Consider the following 17,141-nt stretch of genomic DNA (forward strand, 5'->3'; position numbering starts at 1 on the left):
AGTAGGAAGCTATGTACCTATCCCATTTTTTTTTTCAGACACAGGTCACATGATTTTTTTATAACTTCTGAAATAAACATTGCTACGACACATCATGAGAGATAGGTGGTGACCAAAAAGGGGAGGGAGGACTTGGACATGGGAATGAGGTGAAAAATTGGAAAATTGCCTTACCCCAGTTAATCAGTAATGTCCTCACATTGATGTATTTAGCTCTGTGTATAAATCCTATCTAATAGACTGTAATCCCTTTGAAGGCAGGAAGCATATCTTGTTACATTTCCTAACATAATTTATTCACATAGAAAGGAGTAACAAATATTGGTTGAAAGAATTATTTGAGTGAACTGTGATTAAATGTACTCCATATTTGTTTATATAACATGTGCCTTATTTCTCACATATTCCCTAAGAAATAGAAATTCCCTGAGATAGTATTCGCTGAAAGGAAGAGCTATCTCTTCCATCTGGACCAGTAGGTTTTTCAATTCCTTATCAACAGATATCCATTAAACTCCTGCCATGTGTGCAGCACTATAGAGTGAAAATATTGGCCACATCTCCATCTTAGACTAGGAGCTCCATGGAGGGTCGGGATCATATTGTTTCCTTCTGGAATTCCACAGAGGACTGTGATAATCAGAATGCAAGGTCCATTATAAAAACAACTAACATTTATTGAATGCTTAGTATGTGTTGGCATTGAACCAAATGATTTACATGTATTTTCGTTTAATACACATAACAACCCTATGAGGTCGACACTATTATTACTCCTACTTTATAGACAAGGAAGCTGAAACTTAAGAAATTAAGTAGCGAAAACTCATGCAGCTCTGAAGTGTCAGAATTCCTGGATTCCAAATTTGGAATCACTGCCTTGCCATGGACTGCGAGCAGTGCCAGTTCCCAGAGGCAGCCCCAGCACAGCATGCGCCATTAAACAACCTATCTTCGTAGCTCCGTTATGATCACTGGGGTTTCCCCCAGTCCCTCCCCTTGTTATCCAAGATGACAGATAAGAGTTAGAGGTAAGTTTTTCAATTGTATCTTGTAACAGAATCAGTGATGAACACCATTTTTGCTGGGTTTAAAGTTTGGTTCTGTGGTTTTGTTTATAGATCACTTTCACTTGTCTTTAGCTAATTAAAAACTACGAATTGCCTTGTTTGCTGAAACTGGCTGCTATGAAATGTTGAAAATGCCTTAAAAGAAACAGTGACACTGAAGAGGATCTTTTAAAAGTTCCTGCTTTGTGTGGTTCAAGATGGATGTCTGGACTCATGCATTTACAATCCCTTCATCCAAATTCTTACTGAAACAATATTAAAGATAGACAAAAAGAACAGAAGGGAGAATCCATTAATACAGTAGTGAATTTGATGACTTTCTGGAAAAAAGAGAGTGATTAAGATTTAATTTACAGGTAAAAGCAGCGCATTTGGTAGCCCCAAAAGCACATAAAAGATGAAGGCAGGGTTGTATAATATATAATGAAATAATTATAGAATAGAATGGAAAATTTATACACCTGGACAGAGGAAAAGTATTACTATAACTGACCCAGGTTGGGAGAAGAGAAGAGCAGATGAAGTAGAAATATTAGTATCGTCATTGTTAATCGTAGAGAATGAAAAGATATTGTCTAAAGTTGACTGTGTAAGAACTAGACACTTAAGTGTGTTATATAAAGTGGTAATCAACAGAAGAGCCAATAATAAAAATATATTTAATAAAACTTGGGAATGAAAAGTCATATATATAGCTAAATTCCTCATCTTTCATAGTAAAAAGTCAATTGATAAGATCTATATTTGGTAAATCAAGAAATAAATAATTAGCATATTGTTCTAAATGATCACGATAACTAGCCAACAAAAGAACTAAAAATAGGCCAGCTGCAGTGGCTCATGCCTGTAATACCAACACTTTGGGAGCCCAAGGCAGGCGGATCACTTGAGGCCAGGAATTCGAGACCAGCCTAGCCAACATGGCGAAACTCTGTCTCTACCAAAAATACAAAAAAATTAGCTGGGCGTGGTGGCACGTGCCTATAGTCCCAGCTATTTGGGAGGCCGAGGCAGGAGAATCACTTGAGCCTGGGAGGCAGAGGTTGAGCTGAGATTGCGTGACTGCACTCCAGCCTGGGCAACAGTGAGACCCTGTCTCAAAAAAAAAAAAAAAACCACAAAACTAAAAATATAAATCGCTGAAAACTGATAATTTGGGGGGTGACGGGGAATGGAGTCTCACTCTGTCGACCAGGCTACAGTGCAGTGGCGCCATCTCGGCTCACTGCAACCTCTGACTCCTGGGTTCAAATGATTCTACCGCCTCAGCCTCCTGAGTAGCTGGGATTACAAGCTGAAAATTGATACTTTTTATCTATTTCAGAGAAAAACTTTCATGTATATACCAAAAAGTAGGGACAATGATGTTCATTGCAGCTCCATGTTGTAATAATGAAGAATTGGAAATATCTAAGTGTTTATTGTACAGAAATAAATTATCCCACATTCATAGTATACAGCAGTTTAAAGAAGCAAAATGAAGATATATTTACTGACATGGAAAGATATTCAAAATGTATTGTTAAGTCAAAAAAGCAAGACGCTAGATAACAAATGTGGTATACCATTTCTGTAAAATAAAAACCAAAACATGCATACTTATAAAGATCATAGAGATCTGGGAGAAAACCAACCAGTGTTAACAATGGCAGTTACCTCTGAGAAGGGCAATGTAATTGGAGTGATGGTCTAGAGGGACTCAAGCTTATCTGTATGCTGTATGGTTTGAAATTTTTACAATCATATTCATGCATGATTTGTGTAACCTAAAACTTATAATCCATAAGTGGATACCACTGGGGCAGAGAAGTGGATGCCACACAGGACACAGTCTTTTCATTTAATGCCATTCTATGACATGGCAGCTTCTTTTTTTTAACTGCATATATGTATTACTTTAAAATAATACTTTTAAGCAACCTCAACAAAAATCAATGTTTTCTCTCCTTCAGTTACAAAAAAACTTCACAGAACAGTGTTTCTGCAGGTAGTTCTGTAAGCTCAAAAGTTGCCCTCCCACCAGCCCCATAAATGATGGTTATTTATGACTACTTCATGACAGAGACGTGTACAGCTATTTACCATTTCTGCTGGGAGGATGGATGTTCACATTCATATGAGACAAAAACAAATCAAGATTCAACTAGATGGGCTGCTGTGGGCTTGGGAATTAGAAGAGCAAAAATAAAAATAAAAAACAAACCCAGCAACCTACTCCAGTAAATCACTTCTCCTTTCTGTCTTGTTCTTAAGAAAGAATTTAACAACCTCTTCGGGGTTGCAGACATTTTTATGTACTCGCCACTGAGTTTTAAAAAGCATGAACAAAGTATTTGGCTGAACTGGTCTCTGGACTGAAAGCCAAATTGCAATAATGGTGTATCTCTTTGTCCAGGGTTCACTATTACAGTGTGTATATGTCATTTCAACAATGGCTCCTTTCTTCTTTCTTATCTTTTTGAGCACTCTTTCAGAAAGCTCCAAAATTTTATCAGCCCTTATAGGTTTCACTTCTTAAGACCAAGTATCACTTGAACATGATGGGGATGAGAAAATATTTCCGTTCTTATTCAAATTCTGACCTTCTGACTACCTCCTTCCTTGAACATCCCACCATTTTCATCATTCTGAGCCTTGAGGAGTGGGCTGAGTTGAACCTTCCTCTTCTATCACTTGTCTTTTAGGTATGAGTCACCGAGAGAAAACCTAGGATCTTTCTAAACCACGTGCCACAGATTTTGGTTCAGATGGTAATGTTGAGTACCTTTTGTATTACCGATAAAAGAATTAACATTGGGAGGCCGAGACGGGCGGATCACGAGGTCAGGAGATCAAGGCCATCCTGGCTAACACGGTGAAACCCCCTCTCTACTAAAAAAATACAAAAAACTAGCCGGGCGAGGTGGCAGGCGCCTGTAGTCCCAGCTACTCAGGAGGCTGAGGCAGGAGAATGGCGTGAACCTGGGAGGAGGAGCTTGCAGTGAGTGGAGATCCGGCCACTGCACTCCAGCCTGGGAGACACAGCGAGACTCCGTCTCAAAAAAAAAAAAAAAAAAAAAAAAAAGAATTAACATTAATTAGTTGCAATTTAATAATAGACTTTTTTCACAAATAAATAAAAATAGTATTTAATCCTTTCAACATCACTGTAAGGCTGAGTATTTGATTTGTCTGTTTATTTATTTATTGTTAGAGCAAAGGTCTGCATTATGTTGCCCAGGCTGGACTCCTGGGCTCAAGCAATCCTCCTGCCTCAGCCTCCTGAGTATCTGGGACTACAGGCACTCCACACAGCACCAAGTTTAGGCTGGCTATTATTATTACCATTTTAAAGAAGGGAAAGTCAAGGTGAGAAGGGTTAGGAACTTCACCCTTGAAGATGTGTTACAGCAAACTGCTCTCCCTTCCAAGCCTTTAACACAGCTCTCTTGGTCCAGTTATCTAACTGGAGGTCTTTATTAAAATGCCTCCTGGGCCTGCTTTTATAAAAGCACCTTTATGCAGTTTAGTAAACTTCCAAGTATTTTAATGAGAAAATCTCTTAATGAATCCCTTTGAAGCTGCCAACACCTTTCAGATATATTTGCAGTGACACCATGAGTTTCTTTTTAACCTGTTGAAACAAAGTACCCAATGTTTGATGTTAGGCTCTGAATCCTAACCCATCTTCTACCTGGGGCAGTACATTGAGGGCAGTGAACTGCTACTTGCATTGGGAGTTATACCTGATGTAAATGACGAGTTGATGGGTGCAGCACGCCAACATGGCACAAGTATACATATGTAACAAACCTGCACGTTATCCACATGTACCCTAGAACTTAAAGTATAATAAAAAAAAAAAAAAAGAAGAAGAAAAGGATCCACGTATGTGTTGTCCGCATTATCACTCTCCCTCTGAACCCACTTGTTTTCTTTTAGCTGATGTTTGTTGCATCACTCCTGGGCTTTAAGATACTCAAGAGGGGACAGTCAAGTCTCCCCACTCAGAACCAAGTAGGCTAAAGAAAGAATATAAAGGTCAAAACAATAACAACAAAATAGAAACATCACAGGGTCACTCCTATCCCACTTCATGTCAGCTGGAGCCCAGGCCCTGACATTACCCTACTACCCCACATACTTAGACCAAACTAAGAAAGGCTCAAAGTCTGGAGTTTGGTGCATCACACCAAGCCTTCATTTACTCCACTAATTTTTCCATCTGCACCTTCCCCCATTAACCAGGCAGTACTGCTTCTATGTGATCTAGGCTTGTTCCCCAAGCCCTTTCCCTCTTCTTCCCAAGTGTGATCTAGGCTTGTTCCCCAAGCCCTTTCTCTCCTCTTCCCAAGTGGAGCCATTCTCACTCTCTGCTTCATTCCCGTTGCTCCAAAATGTCTGTGCCTTCTACAGTTAGCTAGCCTGATAAGCCAATCCATGCAAATATATCAAAGGTTTATAGTAGAAACTCCTTTCTCTTCCCATATAAACTACACATAGTTCCTTCAAGACTAAACATACCCAAAACTTAAAAGAAATAGTATAAATATGTAAAATGCCCCCTGCCTTATTTTGTAAGTAATTTATCATGAAAATCTTTCCCCATCAATCCATTTTCTGCAGCATCCTTTTTAATGTTTCAAAATTCACTTATACTTCCCTGTCTTCCCACTGTTGAGCATTTAGGTTTTCTCCAGTTGTTGGACATATTGAACATTTTACACCTAACTCTGTACACACAAAGCATGATTTCTATATTATAAGGAACACAGCCTTGGTGAATAGGGAGGAGGCCCCTAGAAGGCCTGCTATGCAGTTTTATTTTGTGTGTGTGCCTGAGGTGACCTTTCTTTTAACTGTATCTGCTCACCTTGGCTTACAGTCATAGTTGGGGACTGACTTGGAGAAAGGGCTTGGGGGCTGATGAACCTTGATATTTGTGTCTAAAAATTCACTTTTATTGTATATAGTTCTTTTTATCAGCTTCAATAAAAGCTGGTGAAATCAAGCCAAAATTCTCATGGCCAATCCATGAGAATTCTGTCTGGGCAATTAAAAAGGCAATTAAGTTCCTACAGTACATATGGAGTTTGTGGGGCCAGCAGCTGGTCTGAGCCTTGGACTGGCTGCTTTTTCTTCCTTTGCTTCTCAGCCCTTTTCTTCTGAGTTACAGAAGGTTAACAGAGGCATTAATTGTCCTCTCTTCCAACATTATGTTGGAATACAGGCATAATGATGATGATGGTGATGATGAGGAGGAGGACAGTGATGATGATGATGTCAGCAATGATAATAGAACTTCAGTCATATGTCACTTAATGTTGGGGATACATTCTCAGCAATGCATGGTTAGGTGTCATTTCATCATTGTGTGAACATCATAGAGTGTACCTATATAGACGCAGATTGTACAAACACATATAATTCACATATTTCTGAGATTAGGGGGTTTACTTACCCAGAAAAAGCAAAGCTTGAATACACTGGGGAGTCTCTACTCCTAAGAACAAAGGGCTGACATTTGGGAAACTTGACTTGGTTGTTACAGAAAAGTGCACCATCAGCCAACTAGGAGTATTAAAAAGAGCTAAACGAAAGGTGAAGAAGGGGGCATAAAATGATTTTTTTTTAAATTGGTCACCAGAAGGAGCATGATTTTGATAGCTCTGGACTCAGGGAAGAATTTGGGGGGGATATTGGTCCTATGTATGTATTGGACTTGCTGCTCGTGCCTGTAAAGAATGAAAACCATGGAGCCACTGGCATGATTCCCAAACATAAAACATCTGGGAACAGCAGCAATGTGGCATGGAGTGACTCTCTGCTTTTGTCAGGACGAACAGGAGAGTAGTATCCTAAATCTTTTGTCTTTGTGATGTTTCTGTTACTCAATTTGCCAGTCACATACATAGGAAAAAAGATATTTACCAGAATTTACAGGATCCACCACAGGAATATGGAGCAACCAATGTACTTAGGGGCTTTTACTTTCAACTCTGCCCACCTGGAGTTCCTGGGACTGATTGTGATCCCTTGGAAGACACTCAGAAGCAGGTGGTGCCAGTGGAAACGCCCCTACCTACTCTGTGAACATAGAAAAGAAGTTTGCATCTGAAATCACTTAGGGAAGGTTTCCACTCCAAAGCTGCTATTGTCTGCCAAACTCTTTGAGAGGGTTAAGAATAAAGAGTTGACTACAGTCAGGTGCTTGATAATCAACTCTGTAGACCTTAACCTGAGCCCAGTGAAGTAAAGGAAGAGATAACGGTAAAGAAAACAGAAATTCCCCAGGATTCGAAGCACAGCCTGTGATAAGAAGATCCTTCCTATTGCCAGATCTTTGGCAGCCATTCTGTCAGTTCCCACAGACCGATATTTATCATCCGAGCCAGAGGACCCGCAGGGGAACGTGAGTGAGGCACGTGCTACACTTAAAATGTCAACTAAAATCCGGTATTCCTCACTGACCATTAGTTTCACACTTAGAAATATTAGCTGAAGTTTTTTCTGTTATTAACATGTTTCCAATATATGAATGTGTACCATTTAAAGTGTACTTACAATGTATTCATCGCTGCTACGAAGAGTAGGCGTGGGGTAACGTTTTTACTCTTCACAAATCTGTGAGGCAGCCGCTGCCATTATAACGATAAGAACTTAAGCACAGAGAGCGTAAGTGATTGGTCTAAAATCAGACAGTGACCAAGGGGTACAGTGGGGATTTGATCCTGTCTGAGTGAGGACAGACCTAGATGGTATGATATAGCCATTTCTCCTAGGCTACAAACCTGTACAGCGTATTACCGTACTGAATACCATAGGCAACGGTAACATAATGGTAAATATTTTTGTATCTAAACATATCTAAACATAGAAAAGGTATGGTAACATTTATAAAAAGCTTTTTTAAATGGCACACCTGTATAGGGCACTTACCAGGAATGGAGCTTGCAGGCTGGAATTTGCTCTGGGTGAGTTAGTGAGTGAGGGTGAGTGAATGGGAAAGCCTGGGACATACTGTACATTACTGTAGACTTTATAAACATTGTACATTTAGGCGACACTAAATTGATTTTTAAATTTTTTTCAATAATAAATTAACCTTAGCTTACTGTAACATTTTTACCTTAGAAACTTAAAAAAATGTATCTCTCTTTTTTGCAGTAACATTTAGCTCAAAACACACATATACGGCTGTACAAAAAATATTTTATTTCTTTATATCCTTATTTTATAATCTTTGTTCTAATTTCTTTTTTTTTTTTTTTTTTTTTTTTTGAGACGGAGTCTCACTCTGTTGCCCAGGCTGGAGTGCAGTGGTGCAATCTCGGCTCACTGCAAGCTCCACCTTCCAGATTCCCGCCATTCTTCTGCCTCAGCCTCCCGAGTAGCTGGGACTACAGGGCTCGCCACCACGCCTGGCTAATTTTTTTGTATTTTTAGTAGAGACGGGGTTTCACCGTGTCAGCCAGGATGGTCTCGATCTCCTGACCTCTTGATCTGCCTGCCTCGGCCTCCCAAAGTGTTGGGATTATAGGCGTGAGCCACCGCGCCTGACCGCTTTGTTCTAATTTTTAAATTTTTTATTTTTGTTTTTTACTTTTTAAACTTTGTTTTTTTTAAAAAAAAAAAAAAACTAAGACACAAGCAACACACATTAGTCTAGGCCTACACAGCAATTTCACTGTCTTCCTCCTTCACATCTTGTCCCCCTGGCAGGTCTTCAGGGGCAATGACACACATGGAGCTGCCGTCTCCTGTGATAACAATGCCTTCTTCTAGAATATCTCCTGAAGAACTTGCCTGAGGCTGTTTTACAGCTAACTTTTTTTTAAAAATAGGAGTATACTCTAATAGTAAAAAATATATAGTATAGTAAATATATAAACCAGTAACCTAGTTAATTATCATTATCAAATATTATGTACTGTACAGAATTGTATGTGCTATACTTTTATACAGCTGGCATGGCAGTAGGTTTGTTTATGCCAGCATCATCACAAACACATGAGTAATGTGTTGCACTAGATGTTACAACGGCTACAATGTTGCTAGATGATAAGAAGTTGTCAGCTCAATTATAATCCTATGGGACCATCCTCATATATGGGGTTCATTGTTGACCAAAATATCATTGCATGGCGCATAACTGTATTCAGTGAATAAGCAGTGACTCTGGCTAAAGTGTTCCTTCTACCAGCAAAATCTTCTAGTCTGAAAACAATACTACAGAGCAGAAGAACAGGGTAATTAGAACTGAAGTCTTCTCATCCCAGAAGAAATACGGGGACTCAGTGATCACTCTGTCTTCTTACAATGTGATCCAGTTCTGTGTCCATCCTGCTGTTCCTATTTTCATGAAGGGCAGACTTTACAGGCCTTCGACAATTTAAAAGCAGACACTTGAGGATTAAACTGGAATTGAGGCAAAGATTCATAAATCTCCTTCTAGCCACAAGAAGGTTGGAGACTTTGCCTCCAAAATCCTGGGGACAGGGACTGATGCACTATCCATCACCTTGGTGTGTTCAACATTCAGTTACAGAGAGGAGCTCAATTTTAATAGAATGCCAAGGGAAGAGCCTAGTGGACTATCAGGTTTTGATTTAAGGTATTACAAAAAGTGTGTATATTCTGTGTCAGAAAGATAGAGGATCTTTTCTTGTGACCAGAATTAGAGATCTTTCCAGCAAAAGACGTCTGAAGGGCAACTGTATACTACACTAGAGGCAATTGCCAGGTTCTCAGACATTCTTACCACATCATCTTCCATTTTTTATTGTGGTTCTCTCATAAAACTTTGGGCTGTACTGTAAAATGTGAATTGCTTTTATTAAAAGTCCACTTTCATTTAATGAGGCAGGAACATATGATATGAATGGGAGGCAATCTGGGGAGTATAATCTGGGAAGACTATGATTCCCTTGTTGTATGATTTCAGGGACACCAAAAAGATTCCACCATGTCTCCCATTAAATGTACCTATTCCTTCATTAAATAACTTTCTTCCCTTTGAGTTCAAGGTCTTGCTGTCTTCCAAAGTCCCCACTTATGATGGAATTACATAATCAGCTAACGTTTTAGAAGGGATGCACTTTATTATATGTTCATTTTATTTTATATTTTTAAAAATTAGTGTAGTACTTTTTCTGATGAAATCTTACCTAGAACCCAAATACACAAATGCATAGCAACTCTGAAGGAGGTTGGAGGGCAGGGGTTCACCTACTTGGCTTCCTCTCCAGCCTAAGGAAGTCCAGAAGACAATGGTCAATTGTGTGTTTTTAAAACAAAATTCGAATTAAACATTTTCAGGGTCCTTAAGCAACCCTGCAGAACCTTAGGTTCCTCAACATACAGTGGGGATAATTAAAAAGTGGACAACTAGGTATTATGTGCCTCTCACTGTAATGCTCTAGAAATGGCATGGACCTTTACCATCTGTGAAGTACCCCCACAAAATAACAACACACATCTAATCAAGCCTCTGCTTCTAAATTATCTCTTTACAGGAAGTAAGAGGATAGAAAAACTAGTTAAATTACACCACAAATAACATGAGTAAACAGCCAAGTGGGGAATGAGGGAAATTCTATAGGACAAATGACCTGGTTCTTTCAGTAAATAAATAGCATGAGAAAGGAGAGGAGTCAGGAAAACTATTAGATTTTAAAAGGCAGCAATAACAAAAAGACAAACAACCCAGTCCATTTCTAAAATGGACAAAGGACTTGAATAGACATCTCTGCAAATAAGATATATAAATGGCCAAGTAGCACATGAAAGATGCCCAGCATCATTACTCATTAGGGAAATGCACATCAAAACCACAAGGAGGTACGACTTCACACCACTCCACACAGTATGATTCCTATGCTCAAAAATACAGAAAATAACAGGTGCTGGCAAGGATGTGGAGACATTTGGAACCCTCATACATTGCTGATGGGAATGTAAAATAGTACCACCTCTGTGGAAAACAGTTTGGTGGCTCCTCAAACAGCTAAACAAGGTTACCATATGACCCAGCAATTCCACTTTGGGGTATATAACCAAAATAATTGAAAACTGGTATTCAAACAAATACATGTATATGCATGTTATAGCAGCACTGTTCACCATAGCCAAAAGATGGAAACAGCCCAAATGTCCATTGATATTGTTTGACTGTGTCCCCACTCAAATCTCATCTTGAATTGTAGTTTCCATAATTTCCACATGTCCTGGGAAGGACCATAATTGAATCATGAGGGCCATTTCCCCCATCCTGTTCTCATGATAGTGACTGAGTTCTCACGAGACCTGATGGTTTTATAAGGGACTTCCCCCTTCACTGGGCACTCATTCTTCTTCTCTCTGTTGCCATGTGAAGAAGAGCGTGTTTTCTTCCCCTTCTGCCATGATTGTAAGTTTCCTGTGGCCTCCCCAGTCATGCAGAACTGTGAGTCAATTAAACCTCTTTCCTTTATAAATTACGCCCTTATAGCAGTGTGAGAACATCCATCAACAAATTAATGTATTAAGTGTGGTATATATACACAGTGAAATATTCAGCCATAAAAAGGAATGAAGTACTGATTCATGCTACAATATTGATGAACTTCAAAAGCATGCTAAGGGAAAAAAAGCCAGACAAAAAGACGTGTATTTTATAATTCTATTTTATGAAATATTCAGAATAGGTAAATCCGTAGAAACAAAAGGCAGATTGATGGTTGCCAGGAGCTGGTGGAAGGGGAGAATGAAAAAGCAACTGCTTAATGAATAGGGCTTTGGGTTTCCTTTTGGTGTGAGGAAAATGTTTTGGAACTAGAAATAAGTGGTATTTGTACAGCTTTGTGGGTATACTAAATGCCACTGAACTGTTCTCCTTAAAATGGCTAATTTTGACTGGGTGCAGTGGCTCACACCTGTATCCCAGCATTTTGGGAGGCCAAGGTGGATGGATCACCTGATGTCAGGAGTTCAAGACCAGCCTGATCAACATGGTGAAACCCTGTATCTACTAAAAATACAAAATTAGCCAGGCGTGGTGACACACACCTGTAGTCCCAGTTACTCTGAAGGCTGAGGTGGGAGAATCACTTGAACCCATGAGGCAGAACTTGCAGTGAGTTGAGATTGCACCATTGTACGCCAGCCTGGGCAACAAGAGCAAAACTTTGTCTCAAAAATAAATAAATAAATAGGCTAATTTTATGTTATGTAAATTTTACTCAATAAAATAGGTAAGTTCATGATTGATAGATTTTTTTTTTTAAACTTGAGAAATATATCAACCAAGTGCAATAGACCTACACCTTGTTTTGTTTGAGTCAAAGTAATTATAAAAATACATTTCTGAGGTAGCTGGAGAAACTTGAACATGAATTGAACGTTAGATGATATTATGGAATTATTGTTAATTTGTTTGTTTGCTAATGGCATAGAGATTGTGTTTTTTAAAAATTTCTTCTCAGAGATTCAATGGTGCCTAGGATGTGCTTTAAAATACTCAAAAGGAAGAGTTCAAAGGGGGAATAGTTGAAACAAGTTTGGCAAATTTTGGGCAATTGATGAGGGTAAGTAATATGGACATAGGCATGATTGCTACTTTTGTGTACATTTGAAATTTTCCATAATAAAACACTTTAATACGGTTTAAGAACCATAGATTTATTTGATGCCATTTATAGTCCTTTGATATATGTGCTGGGAGGTTTTTGGAAAACATGGGAAGAAAGAGGTAAGGAGAAGGAAATGTAACAGGTGGAAAAGGGGAATAACGGGAAGGAATATTAAAACAGTAGAAAACTACGTTCTCTAGGACTTTGCTAGGGGTATATCCTTCAAGAGGAAAGAGAACACTGCACTTCCTCAGCTGCAAACCTCAGCGCACCCTGACTGCTTTCAGTGGCTGCAGTCACAGGTGACCTGGATGATGTGTAGGAGATATTCAGTGTGTCTCTTCCCAGGGCAGAAGAAACAGCATTCCCACCACTATTACCATCAATGTTTACTGGGAATCATCCACGCACGAAATACTGTGGTTATCAGCAGCCCTAAGTTGAACCACAGCCAACAGCTAGTGATTGCATCCAGTGGCCCTTACTGGACTTGGCTTGGAGACAGAAGGGATCTGACACACCACAGCTCCTTCTTGATGCTGTGAAGTCACAACAGATGTTAGCAGTGTTGAGTGCTAAGGGTCAGGGGCCCTGGACTCTAGTTCTGTCACTGCCACCTACTAGCTGTGTGCACCTGTGCAAGTCTCTAGTTGCCCACTCTCAGTATCTCATTTGTAGAATGAGAGTTTTGATGGTTTATCTTGTCCCTTCTATCCCTGCAAGGCATTCACTGCATTCATTCATTCATTCATTGCATGTACATTTATTCTATAAATAACTTTAATATGTCCACTGTTAGCAAAGCACTCTAAGGCTTTGTTAAACACATAATTGCTAGAGTTTTCCCTGAGCAGAACTCTCTAATGGTCTCTTGACTCCAAGAGTTGAGTTAATTACTCAAGGCTTCTCCTCTAAATGGGAAAACTATAACAAGTACCTTTCTTAATCCTTAGCATACGTGCCTCACAGTGTAGCCCTAATATTAAAGAAGGGAAATAGCTTTATTTTGCAATCATTGAAGGGTAAGGAGTTCTCCTGAATTTCTTTTCCTCTTATTTAAAAAAACCCTGAAATTTTTCTATATGGAAGAAAACGTCTGATAACATTTTTCTCTACATCTTTCCAGATATCATTTATAATGGTTATGTAGTATGCCTGTGTATGAATGCACTATAACTAACTTAACAATTCTTTCCATAGTTAGTTCCCTACTGTAAAAATACTGGAATGAACATCCTTGGACATACATCTTTATTTGTTCAAGAAATTTCTACAAATGAAATTTCTGGATCAAAGGAAATGCACATTTGAAGTTTTGATAAAACAGTTTAAGTGCCCTCCAGAAAGATCACAGCAATCTGTACTCCCACTAGCACTACATGAAAATGTCCGTCACTGCATTCTTCCTTCCCAACATAAGCGTTGGCGTTTATTTCAGTCTTTGCCAATCAATCCTTCCTGACATTTTACAGGATCTCCTATAATGCTATGTTTGCATTTCTATACCTGAGAGGTGCTCTACCACCATTTCAGTATTTCCAGAGGTAGCAGCTTCCTTTTCCTTTTTTTTTTTTTTTTTTTTTTTTTGGTAGAGACATGGTCTTGCTATGTTGCCCCAGGCTAGTCTCAAACTCCTGGCTTCAAGCAATCCTTCCGCCTCAGCCTCCCAAAGTGCTGGGATTACAGACATGAGATGCCATGACAAGCCCCTTCCCCCATTTCTGAGGGGATGGGAACCTATCACTATAAGCCTGTGCCTCCTAGCTGTCAGAGCAGCAGTTGGGAGGACACAGCCAGCCACAGCTGCTCCCTCTCTTCATCCTTCTGCTGTAGGAAGCTGGCTTTCCAATTAAATACTGCATTTCCAGCTTTAGCAGGTATTCATTCAAATTCTCTTTTTAATCCCAAGCAACTAAAGTTAATTCATCACTGCTCCTGGTTTTGGCTATGTAAAATAGTCTTTCCGCACCTTAATTCTGTAATTAACACTTGATTTTTCGGTATAATTTGACTAGACTAGTGATAAAGGAGATTGAGAGAGGGATAGAGGAGATTCTGTTTGATTTGGATTCCTTTCCATTATGATTTCCTGCTAGCTGCCTGACATATAGTTAGACAAACACAGAGGAAACACCACACCATAGGTAACTCCATTTTTCAGTCTTAAAAGATTCAATTGGATTAATAATTGTTAGCAATGATTTATCATACTGGTAGGGAACTATTTCCAACAAATTAAATACCTAACTGATTTTTTTTTTTTTTTTTTGGCCAATCTTTCCTCCCCCACCTTCCCCCTCATGACATAACAGTCCTAAGGTTATGAAAACATATGGAGACAGGTTATGAGAACCAATAAGGTTCAGAACGTACTGTCTGCCAGCCTAAGCTGCCTTTGTGATTGTGTACAAATTCCTGTTTGTGTTTTCTCTGCAGAGAACAGGCTCTTACATATTGGTCTCGGTACATTGTGAGACCAGCCCTATCTCTGGGGTCTCTCACCCTCAGCCCAAGTCTCTCTCAAAGAAACTACTGGTGAAGGTAGTGCTTCTAGCCAATGCACTGATAGAAGAAATTAGAGTGTTTTATTCCCTCTGAAGAGGACAAGATGTGAAAGGCAAGCTTTTTAGAAGGGTCACAGAGGGCTATGGATTTTCGCTGGTCGTAAATCAAGCTGTTGATAAAAAGCAATGAGCTTTCCCGGAAGGTGCGATTTGAAGTAGGCCTGACCTAGGACATGGTGAACATACAGCGCATTAAATAAGAGGCCACGATCACCTGGGCTACAGCCGAGTGGCTCCAATAATTTTTTTTAAGTTTTATGTTGAAGACACCAGGGAGTACTTTAAAATTACAATCTTTTGGAGAAAGCCCTTCATTTGCCATGCACCAGGGGAAGCTGCTAGAATCTGTGGCCAACAGAGGACTCACCTCCTCCTGCTTTGCTTTGAATTCACACCTTCTCTTCCCCAGAAAGAAAGATCCAGTTGGTTTAGGGCAGTGTTATTCAACTTTTTTTAAGACACGCCTTATTCAGATAAATATGAAAATCTCATACACATACCCCCACAGAGATTCTGATGGCCTCTACACATACTCAGCTTAGAAATCACTACCTTCTGGCTAAGTTCAGTGGCTCATGCCTATAATCCCAGTACTTTGGGAGGCAGAGGCAGGTGGATCACATAAGGTCAGGAGTTCAAGACCAGCCTGGCCAACACAGTGAAACCCCATTTCTACTAAAAATACAAACATTAGCTGGGCATGATGGCAGGCACCTGCAATTCTAGCTACTCGGGAGGTTGAAGCCTAAGAATCACTTGAACCTGGGAGGCAGACGTTGCAGTGAGAATCATGCACTGAATCATGCCACTGCATTCTAGCCTGGGCAACAGAGCGAGACTCTGACTCAAAAACAACAAAAATCACTACCTTCTGCATCCCCCACCAGCTGAAAGATTCTATTTAGCTTTATTTGCAGTTGTTTTATCATGAAAATAATAAGGGTGGCCAGGTGCGGTGGCTCATGCCTGTAATCTCAGCACTTTGGGAGGCCGAGGCAGGCAGATCACCTGAGGTCAGGAGTTCGAGACCAGCCTGGTCAGCATGGCAAAACCCCGTCTCTACTAAGAAATACAAAATTTAGCTGGGTGTGGTGGCGTACACCTGTAATCCCAGCTACTCAGGAGGCTAAGGCACGGGAATCACTTGAACCCAGGAGGTGGAGGTTGTAGTGAGCCAAGATCACACCACTGCACTCCAGCCTGGGTGACAGAGTGAGACTCCGCCTCAAAAAAAAAAAAAAAAAAAAAACAGAAAAAAGAAAAAGGGATTGTTTTTATTTGCCAAATAAATGTTTCCAAATATTGAAAATGATTTTTCTAACTGTATGTTTCTTCCAAGGGTGAATAATGGCCATCCCAGAAGATCAAGAAATACCATATTCCTGACATTCACCAATCTAGACCCCTTTTCCTGCCCTCCTCCTGTGCACCATGCTTGTATTTAAGATCCCGGTCATTTATGCTTTAGTATGAATCTGTCACTCTGTTGCTTCTCTGTAAATATGTAAACAGAAAGCTTTATCCCTGATTAGAAGTGAAAGACTTCTGCTTGCGGAAATAGATATTCAAAGTGGAAGACTGGACTCCCAGAATTTCCAAATCTTACAGAACCCAGAACCCACCCACACCTACTGAATCAACTTCTCCAGAGATGTGGCCTGGGAATCTTTATTATTGCAAATTTTTCCAGGTAACTCTGATGCACATCCAGGTTTTTTCTTTATTTTTATTTTTTTATTTTATTTTTCCATAAGTTATTGGGGTACAGGTGGTATTTGGTTACATGAGTAAGTTCTTTAGTGGTGATTCGTGAGCTTTTGGTGCACCCATCACCCGAGCAGTATACACTGCACTGTATTTGTAGTGTTTTATTCCTTGCCCCTCTCCCACTCTTCCCCCCAAGTCCCCAAAGTCCGTTG

General features: G+C 39.8%; 1 long non-coding RNA gene across 1 annotated transcript in view; it reads left to right on the top strand.

The window, feature by feature from the left end:
• Nucleotides 1–901: 901 nt before the first annotated feature.
• The window catches only part of LOC114671712 (uncharacterized), an 88,745-nt gene continuing 72,505 nt past the window's right edge, over nucleotides 902–17,141 (top strand). Inside the window, exons 1-2 of the long non-coding RNA XR_003721739.2 lie at nucleotides 902–1,031; nucleotides 3,755–3,820. This is a non-coding gene — a long non-coding RNA (uncharacterized LOC114671712). The remainder of the gene's footprint in view (nucleotides 1,032–3,754; nucleotides 3,821–17,141) is intronic.

Source organism: Macaca mulatta, chromosome 13 (assembly GCF_049350105.2).
Source record: "Macaca mulatta isolate MMU2019108-1 chromosome 13, T2T-MMU8v2.0, whole genome shotgun sequence".
Classification (NCBI taxonomy): domain Eukaryota; kingdom Metazoa; phylum Chordata; class Mammalia; order Primates; family Cercopithecidae; genus Macaca; species Macaca mulatta.